Source organism: Mustelus asterias, unplaced genomic scaffold, assembly GCF_964213995.1.
Source record: "Mustelus asterias unplaced genomic scaffold, sMusAst1.hap1.1 HAP1_SCAFFOLD_43, whole genome shotgun sequence".
In the NCBI taxonomy this organism is placed as follows: Eukaryota; Metazoa; Chordata; class Chondrichthyes; order Carcharhiniformes; family Triakidae; genus Mustelus; species Mustelus asterias.
The window spans coordinates 2,598,839-2,617,987 of record NW_027590120.1 but is presented as its reverse complement, the minus strand read 5'-3'; the positions used below and the strand labels follow the sequence as shown (position 1 = coordinate 2,617,987).

General features: G+C 45.5%; 1 non-coding gene across 1 annotated transcript; it reads right to left on the bottom strand.

The window, feature by feature from the left end:
- Nucleotides 1–227: 227 nt before the first annotated feature.
- On the bottom strand, nt 228–417 carry LOC144482927 (U2 spliceosomal RNA). The gene has a single exon (XR_013495966.1). It is a non-coding gene; the product is annotated as a U2 spliceosomal RNA (small nuclear RNA).
- Between the last annotated feature and the right edge of the window lie 18,732 nt (nt 418–19,149).

The window sequence follows — 19,149 nt, the reverse complement described above, 5'->3', positions numbered from 1 at the left end:
TTAAACATATTCTATTTGAATTTGGTGAGTGAGATGTCCATTATGTGGAGCTGTCTGAGTCTTTTATCTTTGGAATATGTTGAAAACAGGAAGAGTTTGGCTTTTAAATTCTTTTTTAAATCCAATTCAATCAAATCAAGTCCAATTCAGAGTCTCAACAAGTTGAGACACTCCCGATCCAAGCTGACAAGACGGGGCTCTGACCTCCTGTCTGGGGCTTGATCTACATGATCCAAGCTGATTGGAGTAGGCATTGCACTTCCTCCAAGGCTTGATCTCATTTGCATCTTCGCCAAAAGGCCGAGATGCCGCTTTTAAAAATTACTTCAAATGAAGCTAAAATGCAACCTTATGACTTCAACCAAGTACAGCATGTCGACACTACACTTGATCTGAGCCAAAAGGCCAAGAAGAGTTTGGCTTTGCTTTAATGATGTTTGGTGGTGATTGTGTGATGTGAAATTTCTCCATACCTTGGCTTTGTATTGAAAAGAACCAGGTTTCAGCGAGTTCCTGATATTTAAACAAACCAATTACAAACCAAGGAGTATTCTGTGATTGTCAAAGATTGTGTGATTTGTTCACATTTCCATTGATCTGGAAATGGATTCCAATGTTTTTTTTCCGGATTGTTATGGTTATGTCTAAACTGTGTTGCTGCTTCACGCGATTTGTGAATCTGATCACCTGAAGCCCTAAACTCCTCGAAAGCATTCAGATACTTGAATTCTATAGACTGATTTGAAAACACATTGTTCTGATCAGAATGCAGAACCTGACACTGAGCTGTGGTGAAATTAATTTCCAATTTGAATACCCAATTTGCAAGTTTATAATTTATTAATAATGTGTTATTGTGTTGAGTTGTATTCTTCCACTCTGATCATTCTCATTCTCAGTTTGGATTGGTTTGTAAATTTTGAAATTATCACTTTGCTTCCTGATTCCATACTGTTTATATAAATTGTGAAGGACAGTGATCCCAGTGCTGATCCTTGTGGAAAACTACTCCCCCCCACCTCCCAGCAATCAGAGAAAATCCCTTTCCTCCGGCTTCCTGTGTTGTGTCTTTGTAACCAGCTTCTCGTCATTCTGCTGCTGGTCCTCTAACTCCACTTGTCCTGAGATTACTGAAGTCTGTTATGTGTTAACTTACTGAAGGCATCTAGAAACACCATATCATTCCTGATAATTGCTAAAATTATTAAATGAAATCTGTCAAGAATGATCTTAATTTTGGAATATGTGCTGAATGTTCTTTATCACAGCCTCTGTTACTTTTTCAGTCTTTTGAAGTTAGTTCATTTATTGTTTTTATGTTGAGGTTGTGACTGGACAACTGCTCTTTGGATTTTTAAAAATTTTAATTTCTGTTTAAATTCAAGAAAAAACATAAACCTTCTATTGTTTTCCATTCCAGTGGGTAACTTCTAATGATCAGATGCTTAAGAAGACAGGCATGACAATTTTCTTTATTAGCTGATGTATAGAAGACAGAAGCAGAGAGGTCATGATGGAGATGTGTGAAACGCTGTCATTTCAGAAATCGTGCAGGTCATCCTGCACAGTAAGATCCCACAATCACATTGCAATGTGGCAGCAGCCACATTTAAAACACAATCGTCGGTGTGAATTGGTGAAAAGCTAAAACACACCATCACAGATTCACCCTCAGTAACACAATCACTGTTTACAAAAACAACCTTTTGGGAGGAGGAAGTGATTGATTAAGGAAAGAAAAATAGAGTATGAAAGTAATCTACAGTAGAACATAACAACTGACTTGAAAATATGTCTATCGGTATGTAATGAGAAACAGATTGACAAACTAGGACATTTGCAGTCAGAAATGGGAGATCCCATAACGGGGAACAAAGTAATAGCCGAGGAATTAAATCGTACATTGCTTCGATCTTCAGAAAGGAAGACATGAATAGTGTGCAAAAAGTACAGAGAGGAACACGTTTTAGAGAGAAGCTGAAGGAAATTTGAATTTGTAGAGAAATTGTTTTGGGGAAAATGATGGGATTGAAGGTGCATAAATCTCTCGGTCCTGATAATCTTAGAATCTTAGAAACCCTAGAGCACAGAAAGAGGCCATTCGGCCCATCGAGTCTGCACCGACCACAATCCCACCCAGGCCCTACCCCCATACCTCTGGATAATTACCCACTAATCCCTCTAACCTATGCATCCCAGGACATTAAGGGCAAATTTTTAGCATCGCTAATCAACCGAACCCGCACATCTTTGGACTGCGGGAGGAAACCAGAGCACCCGGAGGAAACCGACACAGACACGAGGAGAATGTGTAAACTCCACACAGACAGTGACCCAAGCCGGGAATCGAACCCAGGTCCCTGCAGCTGTGAAGCAGCAGTGCTAACCACTGTGCTACCGTGCCGCCCACATCTTCATCCCAGAGTACTTAAGGAAGTGTTCCTGGGAATAGCAGATCCAATTATGGTTATTTTCCAATTTTATTGGATTCTGGGCTGGTTCCTACAGATTGGAGAGTAGCTCATGCAAAACCGGTATTCAGACACGACCGAAGAGAGAAAGAAGTGACTATGGACCAGTGAGCCTCCAGTCGGTGCTGGGGAAGTCGCAAACGTCAAATTTCAAGGAATTCATAACTCGGCATTTGGAAGGCAGTGCCATAATCAGACAAAGTCAGCATGGATTTACAAAAGGGAAATCACGATTGGAATATCTTGGAATTGTTTGAGGTGGAACTAGTAGAGTTGACCGAGGGGAACCAGTGGGTGTGGTTTATTTAGTCTTCCAGAAGGGTTACTCAATGCATCATCATGGGGCGGCACGGTTGCACAGTGGTTATCACTGCTGCTTCACAGCTCCAGGGACCTGGGTTCGATTCCCGGCTTGGGTCTTTGTCTGTGTGGAGTTTGCACATTCTCCTCGTGTCTGCGTGGGTTTCCTCCGGGTGCTCCGGTTTCCTCCCACAGTCCAAAGATGTGCGGGTTAGGTTGATTGGCCATGCTAAAATTGCCCCTTAGTGTCCTGGGATGCGTGGGTTAGCGGGTAAACTATGTAGGGATATGGGGGGAGGGCGTGGGTCGGATTGTGGTCGGTGCAGACTCGATGGGCCGAATGGCCTCTTTCTGTACTGTAGGGTTTCTATGATTCTATGATCTCCAAATTTGCAGATGGTGCAAAGCTGGGAGGGAGGGTGAACTTTGAGGAGGATGCAGAGCATATTCAGCGTCATTTGGACAGGCTGAGTGTGTGGCCGTATGCAGATAGCAGATGCAGTCTATTTTGAGGAAGTCGACTCTGGCAGGAATATTAGGAAGGCAAGTTATTATTGAATGGGTGTAAATTGAGGGACGTGGATTCTCATCTAAACCTTGGTCTCCTCGTGCATCATTGACTACAGGGAACCAGGCAGGTACAGCAGGCAGTGATGGAGCCAAATGGTCTGTAAGCTTTCATAGCGAGATGATTCCTATTTAGGGATAGGGATGATTTGCTGCAATTTATAAAGGATTGGTGAGGCCACACCTGGAGAATTGTGTACAGTTTTGGTGTCCTGATCTGAGGAAGGATGTCCTTGCTATAGAGGAAGTACAGCGACGGTTTACCAGGCCGATTTCTGGGATGACAGGTCTTTCATATGAGGAGAGATTAGGTTGGTTAGGATTATATTCAATGGAAATTTGTAGAGTGAGAGGGAACCTCAGAGAAACATATTAAATTCTAACATAATGAGGCAGGGTCGATTCAGAAAGAATGTTGCCAATGGTGGGGGAGTCGAGAACTAGGGGTCATAGTTTTAGGATGAGGGACAAACCTTTTGGAACTGAGTGAGGAGAAATTTATTCAGTCAGAGTGTGGTAAATGTGTGGAATTCACTGCCACCGAATGTTGTTAAGTCAAATTAAATCAGAATAGTGAGAGGGGAACTCATAGAAACTTATAAAATTTAAACACGATTAGACAGGGTCGATTCAGAAAGGATGTTACCAATGGTGGGGGAGTCCACAACTGGCTGTCTTAGTTTGTTGATAAGGGAAAACCTTTTTAGAACTGAGGGGAGGAGACATTTCTTCAGTCAGAGGGTGTGAATGTGTGGAATTCACAGGCGTTCTGTGATTTCAACAATAAATTAGATACAGCTCGAGGGGGTGAAGGGATCAAAGATTTGGGGTAAGGAGGAATCAAGATATTACATTTGATGATCAGCCACAATAAAAATGAAAGGTGGCAAAGGCTCCTACTCATGCTTCTAGTTTATATGCTTCAATGTCTGGGTGGCTCGGCTGGAATAAAACAGTGGAGGACCTTACCACGTACCCTATCCACGTACCCTTACCACGTACCCTTCCCCTCTCACTCCCCGAAGAATATTTATCTTCTCACCTCTCCCTTCCTCTCGGGCTTCTCTCTCTCTCCTTCTCCCTCTCTCTCTTTCTCTCTCTTGCACCCTCCTCTTTTTCTCTCTCTCCTTCACTGATAACACACTCTAACGAGAACGTTGGGTGAGAGAGTTGGAAAACCGAATATTGTATCCTGAGTGGATTGAATTGACGTGGCTGCTGCAGTTTTATTTAACGATTCATCGATTCATCTCATAAAATTAAACACAGTAACTGTATGGAATGACGCCAATGGAAAAGACATCCTGAGACCCCTGAGATTAGGCCTTGAATTGAGGGCCCAGTCACCGAGAATGCAATAAACCTTGTGGACAAAGAACAGGATTCTCCTCACCCCAGTGACACAGAACTATGCTTTCCAGCCTCAAAATATCCAACACACAGATGGAAGGGGCAAGAGGGAAAAGCGAACCACTGTTCTCCACCATCTGTCCCATCCGCACACTCCTCATATATCCCACACAATAAAACAAAACGCAATGGGATTTTACTTTCCATTAATTTTAGGGTGCAACATTGAAGCAAATGGATGGAGAGAGAGAGGAAAGGTTGTGGTGACAGAGGCAGAGATATTGAACCCACTTCCCTAACCACTCCACTCAAATAATAAATCCTCCAACTCTCACCACTCTATCTAAAAACGCAAGCGGGTCACAGGGATTGAGAACAAGCCTTATCAAGGCCAGGGGTTTGATTTTTATCACCTCCTCCCTCCCATGTGCTTTATCGTCACTGAGCTAATTTGCCTTTTAAGTTGTGTGGTTACAATTTGCAGTTCTGTATATGCTGCAGGCCATTGATGCACGGCAAGATCCCATGGGCAGCAATGTTTCCACACCGCCCAACCGAGTCGTCAAGTGGCTACAACCTCAATCGGGAAGACGCTGTTCATTTCCTCAGGATACATTTCAAAACAGGCTGTCTCAGGATTGGAGTGTTTAAACATCACACTTTCTGGAAAGATGTGACAGGGACATCAACAGTTACTGCACACAGAAAACCTCTACCCCCAAATGCTGTGCCGTTTTCCCTCCACCCCAACTCCACAACGTTCAACTATCTCTCCGCCTGTTTAACCTGATCCTCCCTTTTCTCTCTCGCTCCGTAACATCAGCCCTTCCTCAGTCTGTTTCCCCACTCACTCACTGCCTCTCTCACAAGCCACACAATGGAGATACAGAGACACAGATAGAGAGACTTTCATGAGAAAGAGGTTGATGCCCTTTTAACGAGCCATGTCAAATTCCCGCAGTGGAACACCTTGCTTTGTAATCAGTTAAATGTGTGTGGGAAGGTGTGAACTGTTCTTCATTAACATTCAGTGGTTAACTAACAGAAATATTTGGCACTCACTTTAAGTGAACAATTAACAATTTAATTATTTAACCAACAGGGAACTTTAGTTAAGGAAGGAACATTGTGAATGAAGTAAGATGCTACTGGAATGCTGTTCAAATGAATACAAGGACCATTCATTAACAGAAAAAAAGAACAAAACATGGTCACTCGCAAAAATGTATACAATTTGGTTTTGTGGCTTTGGAAAACTTTTGGCATTCGTCTTTGTATTCCGCTGCCTGCAAGATATTTCTGATTCAGGTCGATAGATGGAGAGGTCTATTAAGTGAAATTCAAAGCTGGAGAGAGCTGCTTTTTCCCTCTCTCGGCTATGAGAGGTGGGAGCCCTTCAGTTGAACTGCAGGCAGGCAGTTGATCCCCTGCTTTTATAACGGTGATGACCTATGAATTTTCCTGCACCAGGATTGATCTCATCTTGTCAAGAACATAAATTAACATTTGACAGCTTACAGATAGCTGAGTGTCTTCTTTGAACTGACAGGCTGAACTCAAAATTCAAAAGCCTGCAAAACATGTTACTGAGGCAACCTTGATGCTTGGTCTTTGCTACAAATCTTGCAGCCTTGGTGCTCTGTCTTTACCTGCATTTTAAGCCTCCAAGCTTTGACACGAGTCCAACTTTAAAGGGACACAAAACCAGCTTTTAAAGGTACCACACTTCACAAACACAGCTTCGCAACACCAGACATAGAGCGAGAGCTCCGACAATCACCACCACAGCAAACTGTATTCAAATAGAACCCTGTGCATTTCATTTCATTCTCACATTTATCTCTCTGCCTCAGACACATTTTTCATTCCACAATTTGACCCGCTTCTAGTAAAAGAACTTTCATTCCAGGCTATCCAGAATTATTGAGAGTGATAAGATTAATTTTTAATCTGACTTCACTGCTGTTAATTTAGAGATTTCTGATGCAACTTGTGCACAGGAAAATCCAAAGCACAGAGGCAGTTTGAAAATTCAGTTCAAAGTTTATGATTGTTTTCTGTGTGTGTGTTTCTTGTTTTAATGTACATACTGAGGCTGGAATATTGGTCACACAGTAAGATCCCGCAGGCAGCAATGTGAATGTCCGCTCAGTCCTCTGCACAAAGTGTTCATGAACTCCCTCACTCCCATTTTGCAAGTTTAAGCATCTTTATATTCAAGGCCTTGGAACCTTCTTTGCAGTTCGTGAACTATTTTCAAAGAGGATGATCATTGTTCCAAGGCAGGCAAAAGGCCCATGACAGTGCATGCACAGCCAGATCCCACAGCAGCTATGTTGTGAAACTAATCGAATGAGACACAGACATTCCTCTGCCTCCATCCGCACACCTTCTGTGAGATCCTTCCTTCACTGCACCCAATAAAAAGCCCCACACACCAACGCTCTGTGTGTGTGCATTGTCCCAAGTCTGGAGAATTCCTTTCACTTCCCTGGAAAGATGAAACTCTCTCTTAACACTGAGACAACCTTTTAAAACAAGTTCTGCAGCAAGATCGCATAAGGTGCAGTTAGCAGTGTGGGGTGTCTTTTACACTGTTTAATGGAATGTACCCCTGAAAAGTGTGAGCTGGTACACTTTTGAAGGAGTAATTTGACAAGGAAGTACTCAATGAATGTTCGGACTCCAGGAAGGTCTATGGCAGAATGTGACCTTGGCGTATTTGACCACAGATTTTTGAAAGCAGAAGTGCATGTGAGTAAGGTGGTGAAAATGGCATTTGGGACACTTGCCTTTATCAATCGAGGGAATGTTAACAAAAGCAGGGAAGTAATGTTGGAATTGTATAGATCTTTGGTGTGGCCCCAACTGGAGTACTGCGTGATGTTCTGGAGGGGGTGCAGAGGAGATTCACCAAGATGCTGCCTTGGATGGAAGATCTACGTTGTGAAAAGAGGTTGCCTTATATTAACGATATTGACGTTATAGCAAAGAAGACTGAGGGGCGATCTGATCGATGTGTACAAGATTATGAGGGACATGGACAGATTGGGTAAGGAGCAACTGTTCCCCTTATCTGAAGGGTCTATCACGAGCAGACAATGGTTCACGGTGAGGGCAAGGAGGTTTTGGGGGATGTGAGAAAATAATTTTTTACCCAGAGGATGGCGACAGTCTGGAATGTGCTGCCTGGGAGGGTGGTGGAGGCGAGTTGCCTCACATCCTTTAAAAGGATTCTGCATGAGCACTTGCCACATCATAACATTCAGGGCTCTGGACCAAGTGCTGGAAGTTGGGGTGAGATGGGAGTTCAGGTGTTTCTAATGTGTCAGGGCAGACTGGATGGGCTGAAATGCCTCTTCTGCACTGTCTGATTCTAATATTCTATAACCTCTCATTCTTGGTTCTCCTCATTCTCTCTCACTCTTTCGTTCCCTCAATTTTTTCCATTCAGACAGAAAGATTGAAATGGAGAGAGAGAGAGAGAGTTCCACAGAGAGAATCTTCGAAACGTGAATTAAAATGCTGCCCACCCCTGTCCCCTCTCAGTCTCTAGAAGCCGCTCAACTCCCTCTTTCAGTTTGGGAAGCGGCTGCTGATTCCTTCAGTACACTTTTTAAATCCTCTCAGACTATCTGACAGGGTTTGAGTGGAGCTGCAGCTCGTGACTACACACTGGAGACCCTCACATCCTGTTTCTCTTTCTCAAATGCTCTCCCTCCATCACCACCTCTGCTTTGACTTTCCACTCCCCTCGGGCCTCCCTCTGTCTCTGTTCCACCCCTCCTTCTCTTTTCTCCTCCTGCCGCTATCGCTCGCTCTCATTGTAAAGATGGATGTTTTTATCGAGGGCCAGGTCTTTGCAACCACACTCACCACCTTTTACTCCATCCCTCCTTCTAACTTCCTATTTCTGTCCATATCTCTGCTTCTTTCCCTCTCTTTCATGTGCACTGTGTTGAAAGGAGCGATGCAATATTTCTGAGCCACACTGCCAACAACCACAAATCATATTACTGTAAGGGGGTGGGAAGAACCACCTTATCTGGGGGTCTCCAGTTAGGAATCATTGCACAGCTTCCTGTCTCTGGAGAATAGCCTCAGTCAGAGCCCTGAGATTCCTTATTTACAGAAATCAATCAATAGATCAATAAATCAAATAATTTATTAATTAATAACTACTGGGAGGCACATTTTAAAACGTCTACCATAGGAATGGACACAGCTTGTTCCCAATTTAAAGAGGGGAGTTTATCTTTTTCTGTTCCTGAGGGGATATGTATCCAAACTTAGAATTCACATAACGCTGGGTGGAGGATTACACCAAGCGCGAGGTTGGGGGAATGAAATGTCTCTTCCCCCCGCCCCCCCCCCCCCGCCCCACTTTGTCCTCTCTGGATATGGTCACAGTGCTGCCCATGGGATCATGCTGTGCTTCAAAGCCCCACAAAGAAATCTGGAAAGGGAGAGGGAGAGATTCTGGAGGGAGGTGAACAGAAATGGGGAGAAAGCGAGATGTAGAGAGCAATGCTGGGGTAAGACAGAGAGATATGGGGAGAAACAGGAGGAGAGAGAGAACAATTGGAGAGCGATAGGGAGATATGGGGTAAAGCTATAATGTGAATGAAGAATGGAAATGCACTGGATAAGAGAGAAGTCCGGATAGAGGGGAATAAAGCTGGTCGTAGAGAAGAAGAGTTTAGGAAGAGATAGATAGGGAAGCAAAGGAGAAGGCATAGAGAGAGGGAGAGGAGAAAGGAAAAAAGAGACAGAGGATATAATCTGGAAATTAGATGCAGAAAGGCTGCGGAGGGGAGTCAGAATGGGGAGGAAATTTGGAGAGGGGAAGTTAAATAGAAAAATCCTGAATTGAATTCCAACTCCATCAGCTGACCAGTCCAGAGACGTGTTAAATCCGGGGTGGGCTCTGACAATTGGGTGCAGGAAGGGATGGCAGATTCTATTGCCAATCTCTGGTATACCTCTGTCTAATTGGGAAACCATACCAGTCTGAAATAATCCTGTAAAACAGATCAGATGAGAAATCCAATCTCTCTGAAATATTTGAATGATCAGTATTTGCAGATTTGCTCCATCAAAGTGAGAGAAGTATAATTCACAGCTTCCTGTCCCCCAGTCCCTACTTAACCAGCGGTGTTATATTGGCGACTTTCCAATCTGCAATGTTAATCTCTAACACAACTCCTCCAACAACACCGCCACCCCGGGAACCCCATTGGATTGATGCCACAATTCTCTCCTTACTGTCGGTTCACACATGGAGAACGCTTACTCACTAATTTCCTGGCTCTTGTCCCTTTTTCACTGACAGTTAATTTACTGGGAATTGTGATCCTGAGTCGGGGAAAGTGTGGCCTCTCCACCTGCACCACTCGCTACCTGGTGTCCATGGCAGCGGCGGATCTACTGTACATCATCATTCACCCCATTCTCAACAAAGTAATTGATTATTATGTTCCCCTGAATTTCCTGGACCACCCCTCTGTGTGTCGTGTTCACACTGTCCTGCGGGCTGGAGCCACAGACTGTTCTGTCTGGTTCACTGTCACTTTCTCCTTTGATCGATTTGTGGCCATTCGCTGCCAGAAACTGAAAACTAAATATTGCACTGGGAAAACTGCGGCTGTGGTTCTGGCAACAACCGGCATCCTGCTCTATGTGAAAAGCATCCCCCTGTACTTTACAGTTCACTCTTACTGGATAGTCAAAACTGTCCAGTGGTTCTGTCTGACAAAGCCAAGCTACTGGACTGATCCTGGCTGGCATATATTTTCCTGGTTTGATCAGGTTTTAACCCCATTGCTCCCATTCGGTTTAATCCTGTTGATTAACGCTCTGACAGTCAGACACATTTTGGTGACCAGTCGAGTCCGGAAGGGACTGAGGGCTCAGAGTCAGGGAGAGAATCGCAGAGACCCCGAGATGGAGAGCAGAAGGAAGTCAATGATTTTACTCTTCAGCATATCCGGAGCTTTCATTCTCCTCTGGTCAGTGTATATTGCATTTTTTATCTATTCGAAAGTGAAAGGATTAACTTTCGCCACTGATCCTGAGTTCACGTTTCAAGAAGTCGGATATATGCTGCGGGATTTAAATTGCTGCATAAACACAATTATTTACACGGTGACTCAATCCAAGTTCAGGGAGCAGATCAGGATCGCGGTGAAATATCCGCTCACATCAATTATTCAATTAATGAAGAAACAAAACTGACTGACAGCCAATGGGAGACTGGGATCATTAACAAACCGCCTCAGCCAATCAGAGACCGGCTGACCGCCTGAGCCAATCAGGGACTGGATTGCTCACTGAACATCTCAGCCAATCAGAGACAGGGATCACAACTGACAGCCTCAGCCAATCAGAGACTGGATTGCTAACTGACAGCCTCTGCCAATCAGAGACCGGGATCACTAACTGACAGCCTCAACCAATCAGAGACTGGATTGCGAACTGACAGCCTCAGCCAATCAGAGATTGGATTGCTAACTGACCGCCTCAGCCAATCAGAGACTGGTTTGCTAACTGACCACCTCAGCCAATCAGAGTCTGTGTGTGTGTGCGTGTGTGTGTGTGTCTGTCAGTGTCTGTGTGTGTGTGTCTGTCAGTGTCTGTGTGTCAGAGTGTGTGTGTCTGTCAGTGTCTATGTCTGTCAGTGTCTGTGTGTGTGTCTGTTAGTGTCTGAGTGTGTGTCTGTAAGAGTCTGTGTGTGTCTGTCAGTGTATGTGTGTGTGTGTCTGTCAGTGTCTATGTGTGTGTGTCTGTATGTGTGTCTGTCAGTGTTTGTGTGTGTGTGTCTGTCCAAGTCTGTGTGTGTGTCTCTCTCAGTGTCTGTGTGTGTGTGTGTCTGTCAGTGTCTGTGTGTGTGTCTGTCAGAGTCTGTGTGTGTGTGTGTCTGTCAGAGTCTGTGTGTGTGTGTCTGTCAGTGTTTATGTGTGTGTGTGTCTGTCAGTGCCTATGTGTGTGTCTGTCAGAGTCTGTGTGTGTCTGTCAGTGTCTTTGTGTGTGTATCTGTCAGTGTCTATGTGTGTGTGTCTGTCAGAGTCTGTGTGTGTGTCTGTCAGTGTCTGTGTGTGTGTCTATTAGTGTCTGTGTGTCTGTCAGTGTCTGTGTGTGTGTGTGTCTGTCAGAGTCTGTGTGTGTGTCTGTCAGTGTCCGTGTGTGTTTCTGTCAGTGTCGTTGTGTGTGTGTGTGTATGTGTGTGTGTGTCAGTGTGTATGTGTCTGTCAGTGTCTGTGTGTATGTGTCTGTCAGTGTCTATGTGTGTGCGTCTGTCAGTGTCTATGTGTGTGTGTGTGTGTGTCTGTCTGTCAGTGTCTGTGTGTGTGTCTGTCAGAGTCTGTGTGTGTGTCTGTCAGAGTCTGTGTGTGTGTTTCTGTCAGTGTCTATGTGTGTGTGTCTGTCAGAGTCTGTGTGTGTGTCTGTCAGTGTCTATGTGTGTGTCTGTCAGAGTCTGCGTGTGTGCATCTGTCAGAGTCTGTGTGTGTGTGTCTGTCAGTGTCTAAGTGTGTGTGTCTGTCAGTGTCTATGTGTGTGTGTCTGTCAGAGTCTGCGTGTGTGTGTCTGTCAGACTCTGTGTGTGTGTGTCTGTCAGTGTCTGTGTGTGTCTGTCAGTGTCTGTGTGCGTGTGTCTGTCAGAGTTTGTGTGTGTGTGTCTGTCAGAGTCTGTGTGTGTGCGGCCGTCAGAGTCTGTGTGTGTGCCTGTCAGTGTCTGTGTGTGTCTGTCAGTGTCTGTGTGCGTGTGTCTGTCAGAGTTTGTGTGTGTGTGTCTGTCAGAGTCTGTGTGTGTGCGGCCGTCAGAGTCTGTGTGTGTGTCTGTCAGTGTCTGTGTGTGTTTCTGTCAGAGTCTGTGTGTGTGTCTGTCAGAGTCTGCGTGTGTGCGGCCGTCAGAGTCTGTGTGTGTGTCTGTCAGTATCTGTGTGTGTTTCTGTCAGAGTCTGTGTGTGTGTCTGTCAGTGTCTGTGTGTATGCCTATTAGTGTCTGTGTGTGTGTGTCTGTCAGTGTCCATGTGTGTTTCTGTCAGAGTCGGTGTGTGTGTGTCTGTCAGCGTCGGTGTGTGTGTGTGACAGAGTCTGTGTGTGTGTGTGTGTGACAGAGTCTGTGTGTGTGTGTCTGTCAGAGTCTGTCTGTGTGTCTGTCAGTGTCTGTGTGTGTGTGTCTGACAGTGTCTGTGTGTGTGTGTGTGTGACAGAGTCTGTGTGTGTGTGTGTCTGTCAGAGTCTGTGTGTGTGTGTCTGTCAGAGTCTGTCTGTGTGTCTGTCAGTGTCTGTGTGTGTGTGTCTGACAGTGTCTGTTTGTGTGTGTCTGTCAGAGACTTTGTGTGTGTGTCTGTCTGAGTCTGTGTGTGTGTGTGTCTGTCAGTGTGTGTATGTGTGTCTGTCAGAGTCTGTGTGTGTGTGTGTGTGTGTCTGTCAGAGTCTGTGCGTGTGTCTGTCAGTGTCTATGTGTGTGTGTCTGTCAGTATCTGTGTGTGTGTGTCTGTCAGAGACTGTGTGTGTGTCTGTCAGAGTCTGCGTGTGTGTGTGTCTGTGTGTGTGTGTCTGTCAGTGTCTGTCTGTGTGTCTGTCAATGTCTCTGTCTATCTGTCTGTCAGTATCTATGTGTGTGTGCGTGTCTTTCAGTATCTATGTGTGTGTCGGTGCCTGTCAATGTTTGTGTCTATGTGTGTGTCAGTGTGCATCCCTGTGTGTTTAGGGGTCAGTGTGTGTATCTGTGTTTGTATCAGTGTGTGTGTGTGTGTGTGTGTGTGTGTGTACCTGTATGTGTGAGTGTCAATTTGTTTGCATATCAGCGTGTATCTGTGTGTGTCTATCAGTGTGTATCTGTGTTTGTGTCTATCAGTGTGTAACTCTGTGTGTGTCTATTAGTGTGTATCAGCGTTTGTGTGTCTTTCAGTGTGTATCTGTACAAAGAAGAATAGTACAGCACAGAAAAGAGGCTCTTCGCCCTCCAAGCCTGTGCCGCTCCTTGGTCCAACTAGACCATTCGTTTGTATCCTTCCATTCCCAGACTGCTCATGTGACTATCCAGGTGAGTCTTAAACAATGTCAGCGTGTCTGCCTCCACCACCCTACCTGGCAGCGCATTCCAGGCCCCCACCACTCTCTGTGTAAAAAACGTCCCTCTGATATCTGAGTTATACCTCGCCCCTCTCACCTTGAACTCGTGATCGTCGCCTCCGACCTGGGAAAAAGCTTCCCACTGTTCACCCTATCTATACCCTTCATAATCTTGTACACCTCTATTCGGTCTCCCCTCATTCTCCGTCTTTCCAGGGAGAACAACCCCAGTTTACCCAATCTCTCCTCATAGCTAAGACCCTCCTTACCAGGCAGCATCCTGGTAATCCTTCTCTGCACTCTCTCTAAAGCCTCCACGTCCTTCTGGTAGTGTGGCGACCAGAACTGGACACAGAACTCCAAATGTGGCCTAAGCAGCGTTCTATACAGCTGCAACAGCAGACTCCAGCTTTAATACTCTATACCCCGTCCTATAAAGGCAAGCATACCATATGCCTTCTTCACCACCTTCTCCACCTGTGCTGCCACCTTCAAGGATTTGTGGACTTGCAAACCTAGGGCCCTCTGTGTTTCTATACTCTTGATGGCTCTGCCATTTATTGTATAACTCCCTCCTACATTAGTTCTTCCAAAATGCATCACTTCGCATTTATCCAGATTAAATTCCATCTGCCATTTCTCCGCCCAATTTCCAGCCTATCTATATCCTGCTGTATTGTCCGACAAAGCTCATCGCTATCTGCAAGTCCAGCCATCTTCGTGTCATCCGCAAACATGCTGATAACACCAGTTACACCTTCTTCCAAATCATTTATATATGTCACAAATAGCAGAGATCCCAGTCCAGAGCCCTGCGGAACACCACGGGTATTTGTGCATATCAGTGCATATCAGTTTTTGTGTGTCCATCAGTGTCTAACAGTGTGTATATCCGTGTGTACGTATGTGTGTGTGCATCAGTGTGTATCTGTGTGCATATCAGTGTGCACCTGTCTGTGTGTGTGTGTCTGTATCTTTGAGTACAATCTATATGTGTGTGTGTGGGTATGTGAGTGTCTGTGCACGTTTGTGTGCATTGTCCCAAATTTGGAGATTTCCCTCCAGTCCTCTGAGGGGTTAAGCTCCCTCTTGAAGCTGAGCCGAACCCTTTTAAAAACAGGGCAGCATGTGGAAGGAGGGAAAAGAGCTGACCTTCGAGTCCAGATGACGCTTTGTCAAAGCTTTGAGCTTTAACAAAGGGTCATCTGGACTCGAAACGTCAACTCTTTTCTCTCCTAACAGATGCTTCCAGACCTGCTGAAATTTTCCAGCGGTTTCTTTTTTGGTTTCAGATTCCAGCATCTGCCGTAATTTGTTTTTATCCTTTTAAAAACATGATCCATTAACGCACAGAGACATCACGGAGACTGAGACACGCAGAGTGAGAGAGACAGAGAGAGAGGGAAAGATAAAGAGAGACACAGAGAGGGACACGCAGAGAGAGGAACACAGAGAGAGAGAGAGAGGAACACACAGAGAGAGTCACACAGAGAGAGTCAGACAGAGAGAGACAGACAGAGAGAGGGAGAGTGAGAGCGAGGCAGAATGAGACAGCGAGACAGAGTGAGAGAGAGATCGAGACAGAGATTCAGAGTGAGAGAGCAACGCAGAAACAGCGAAATCCACCCCCACTCCCTCCGAGGAATTACAGTGACAAAAGCCTGAACTTCGAAAACTGAATTGTAAAGGCCTCTGTGCATTGCATTTAATAATTAGATTCATTGCTCTGCCTCTCACCCCAGTTAGTTTGGATACACAGCAAACTAATAGACCGTGTGATATTAGAAAATTAATTTTCTCTTTGTCATACACCAGAGGGTTAATATATTTGTGACGAATTGCAAAGCTTGGCTATTTGAACCGCAGGTCTTCAAACTCCAGCACCCCCACCCTCCCCCACCACCTCGATCGGGCAATAAAGCGACAACAACACATGTGAGAGTGGCCTGTGGAGCAGGCCTCAGTCCATCATCCTACTCTGGAGAAAAGCTCTGGGCCAAGGGTTCTGAGTCACATTGCAGTCTTGAAAAGTAAAATTCCTGGGAAGAAGAAACAGAGAAAAATAATTAATTAAATGCAAGAAAACATTGCAATTAACCAGCCAGCTCATCACCAATGGGGGGAATCACACAGACCCTGCTCATCGCTAATGGGGGAATCATACAGACCTGGCTCATCGTCAATGGGGGGAATCACACAGAACCTTTTCATCAACAATCGGGGGAATCACACAGACCCGGCTCATCACCAATGGTGGGAATCACACATACCCAGCTCATCAACAATGTGGGGAATCACACAGAGCCAGCTCATCGTCAATGGGGGGAATCACCCAGACACGGCTCATCAACAATGGGGGGAGTCACACAGACCTGGCTCATCATCAATGGGGGGTTTCACACAGACACGGCTCATCACCAGTGGGGGGGGGGGGGATCACACAGACTCAGCCCATCGCCAATGGGGGAATCACACAGAATCAGCCCATCGCCAATGGGGAGAATCACACAGATCCAGCTCATCAGCAATGGAGGGAATCACACAGACCCAGCTCATCATCAATGTGGGGAATCACACAGACCCGGCTCATCGCCAATGGGGGGAATCACACAGACACAGCTCATCACCAATGAGGGAATCGCACAGAAGTAGCCCATCGCCAATGGGGGAATCACACAGAATCAGCCCATCGCCAATGGGGAGAATCACACAGACCCGGCCCATCGCCAATGGGTGGAATCACACAGACCCAGCTCATCGCCAATGGGGGTATCACACCGATCCAGCTCATCGTCAATGGGGGGGAAACACACAGACCTGGCTCATCACCAAAGGGGGGAATCACACAGACCCGGCTCATCACCAAAGGGGGAAATCACACAGACTCAGCTGATCGGCAATAGGGGCAATCACACAGACCCAGCTCATCACCAATGGGGGGAATCACACAAACCATGCTCGTCGGCAATGGGGGGAATCACACAGACCCGGCTCATCGGCAATGGGGGGAATCACACAGATCCGGCTCATCGGCAATGGGGGGAATCACACAGACCCGGCTCATCGGCAATGGGGGGAATCACACAGACCTGGCTCATTGGAAATGGGCTGGCCAGCGATCGAGCTGGCCGAGAAACTGCAGGCTGACAGATCAGGGCCACTGCACCTGCGCAGAGTTCTGGAACTGTCAGACTCCTGCATGAATAGGCCCTGCCCACCGAGCTTTTAATGACATTCACTGTTGTAGCCTCTGCATTGCACAGACTGTGGGAGTTTCGAGTCTGACCTTTCAGTGAAAAAAACAACGTGAGTTACACCTGTTTCCCAGTCAATTCTACACTCCGACTTGTTTTGGCAGAAGCGTCCCCTGGGACTTGTATCAGCCAGAGAGTCAACGTCGTTTCTCAAAGGTAGGGGAGTCTAAAACTAGAGGCATAGGATAAGATGCGAGGGGAGAGATACAAAAATATCCAGAGAGGCATTTGTTTTCACACAGAGGGTGATGAGTGTCTGGAACAAGCTGCCAGAGGCAATAGCAGAGGTGGGTACAATTTTGTCTATTAAAAAGCAGTTAGAGAGTTACATAGGTAAGATGGGTATAGCGGGATATGGGCCAAACATGGGCAATTGGGACTAGCGTAGTGGTTAAAAACAGGGTGGCAAGTTGGGCCGAAGGGCCTGTTTCTATGCTGTAAACCTCAATGACTCTCTGACTAACTTTCATCAATATGCGATCTGGAATGTCTCATTACTGAGCAGTCCAGCTACCGCTGTGTACAAATCGTGCTATTTAAATATAATTTATCAAAGAACATTTATAACTTAACTCCATGTCTTTACAGCACCTACTCCAGACCCTTACCACAGAGGCAATGTTTATAATTCGATGTTTTATTATTTTGAATCATGTAAATGCAAAGGAGCAGAATTTTAACAGAAGACCATTCTTTGTGAAGATTTTGAAAACAATTTGTATTCGACAAAAGTTAATTTCACTCCCAAAGGGACTCATTATGGCCAAAATGTTGCATCTGTTACATCAATAGGTCACTTTGTCACAGGTCAACCAATGAGGGTGGAATTATTCGATTTATTATTGTAACAAGTATTAGTATACAGTGAAAAGTATTGTTTCTTGCACGCTTCACAGACAAAGCATCTCGTTCATAGAGAAGGAATGGAGAGGATGCAGAATGTAGTGTTACAGTCATAGCTAGGGTGTCGAGACAGATCCAACTTATTATGAGGTAGGTCCATTCAAATGTCTGACAGCAGCAGGGAAGAAGCTGTTCTTGAGTTGGTTGGTATGTGACTGCAGACTTATGTATCTTTTCCCCGACGGAAGAAGGTGGAAGAGAGAATGTCCGGGGTGCGTGGGGGTCCTTAATTATGTTGGCTGCTTTTCCGAGGCAGCGGGAATTGTAGACAGAGTCAATGGATGGGAGGCTGGTTTGGTGATAGACTGGGTTTCGTTCATGACCTTTTCTAGTTTCTTGCGTTCCTGGGCAGAGCAGGAGCCCCATACTAAGCTGTGGTACAAACAGAAAGAATGCTTTCTATGGTGCATCTGTAAAAGTTGGTGAGAGTCGTAGCTGACATGCCAAATTTCCTTAGCCTTCTGAGAAAATGAAGGCCCTGGTCGACTTTCTTAAATATTTTATCAGCATGGGGGGAGAGGTGGCAGGACAGGTTGTTGGTGATCTGGACACCTCGAAACCTGTAGTTTTTGACTATTTCCACTTCATTCCCATTGATGTAGACAGGGGCATGTGCCTCCAAGACACTTCCTGAAGTCGATGACAATCTCCTTCGTTTTGTTGACATTGAGGGAGAGATTATTGTTGCTGCACCAGTTCACCAGATGCTCCATCTCATTCCTGTATTCTGTCTTGTCACTGTTTGAGATCCCAGCCACTACCATGGTGTGAGCAGCAAACCTGACAAGTAAGTTGGAGGCGAATTTGGCCGCACAGCCATAACTGTATAAGGAGTGTAATCAGGGGCTGACGACACAGCCTTGTGGGGCACCGGTGTTGAGGATGATCGTGGAGGAGGTGCTGTTGCCTATCCTTACTGATTGCGGTCTATGGGTTAGGAAGTCTCGGATCCAGTTGCAGAGGGAGGAGACGAGCCCCAGGCCATGGGGTTTGGAGATGAAATATTATCAATGTATAAATTAGATCCCTTTACTACAGCAGATCGCCATTCATTGATGTTTACGTAATTTTACAATTGAAACGTGGAGAATCAAAGTTGCCGATTAAATTAAATTCTCATGGTTTTGCGAATGTGATCTTAATTTCGGGAGCAAATACTTGAACTATATTTATAGAATCATCAAATCTTAACGTGCAAAAGGAGACCATTCGGTCCATCGTGT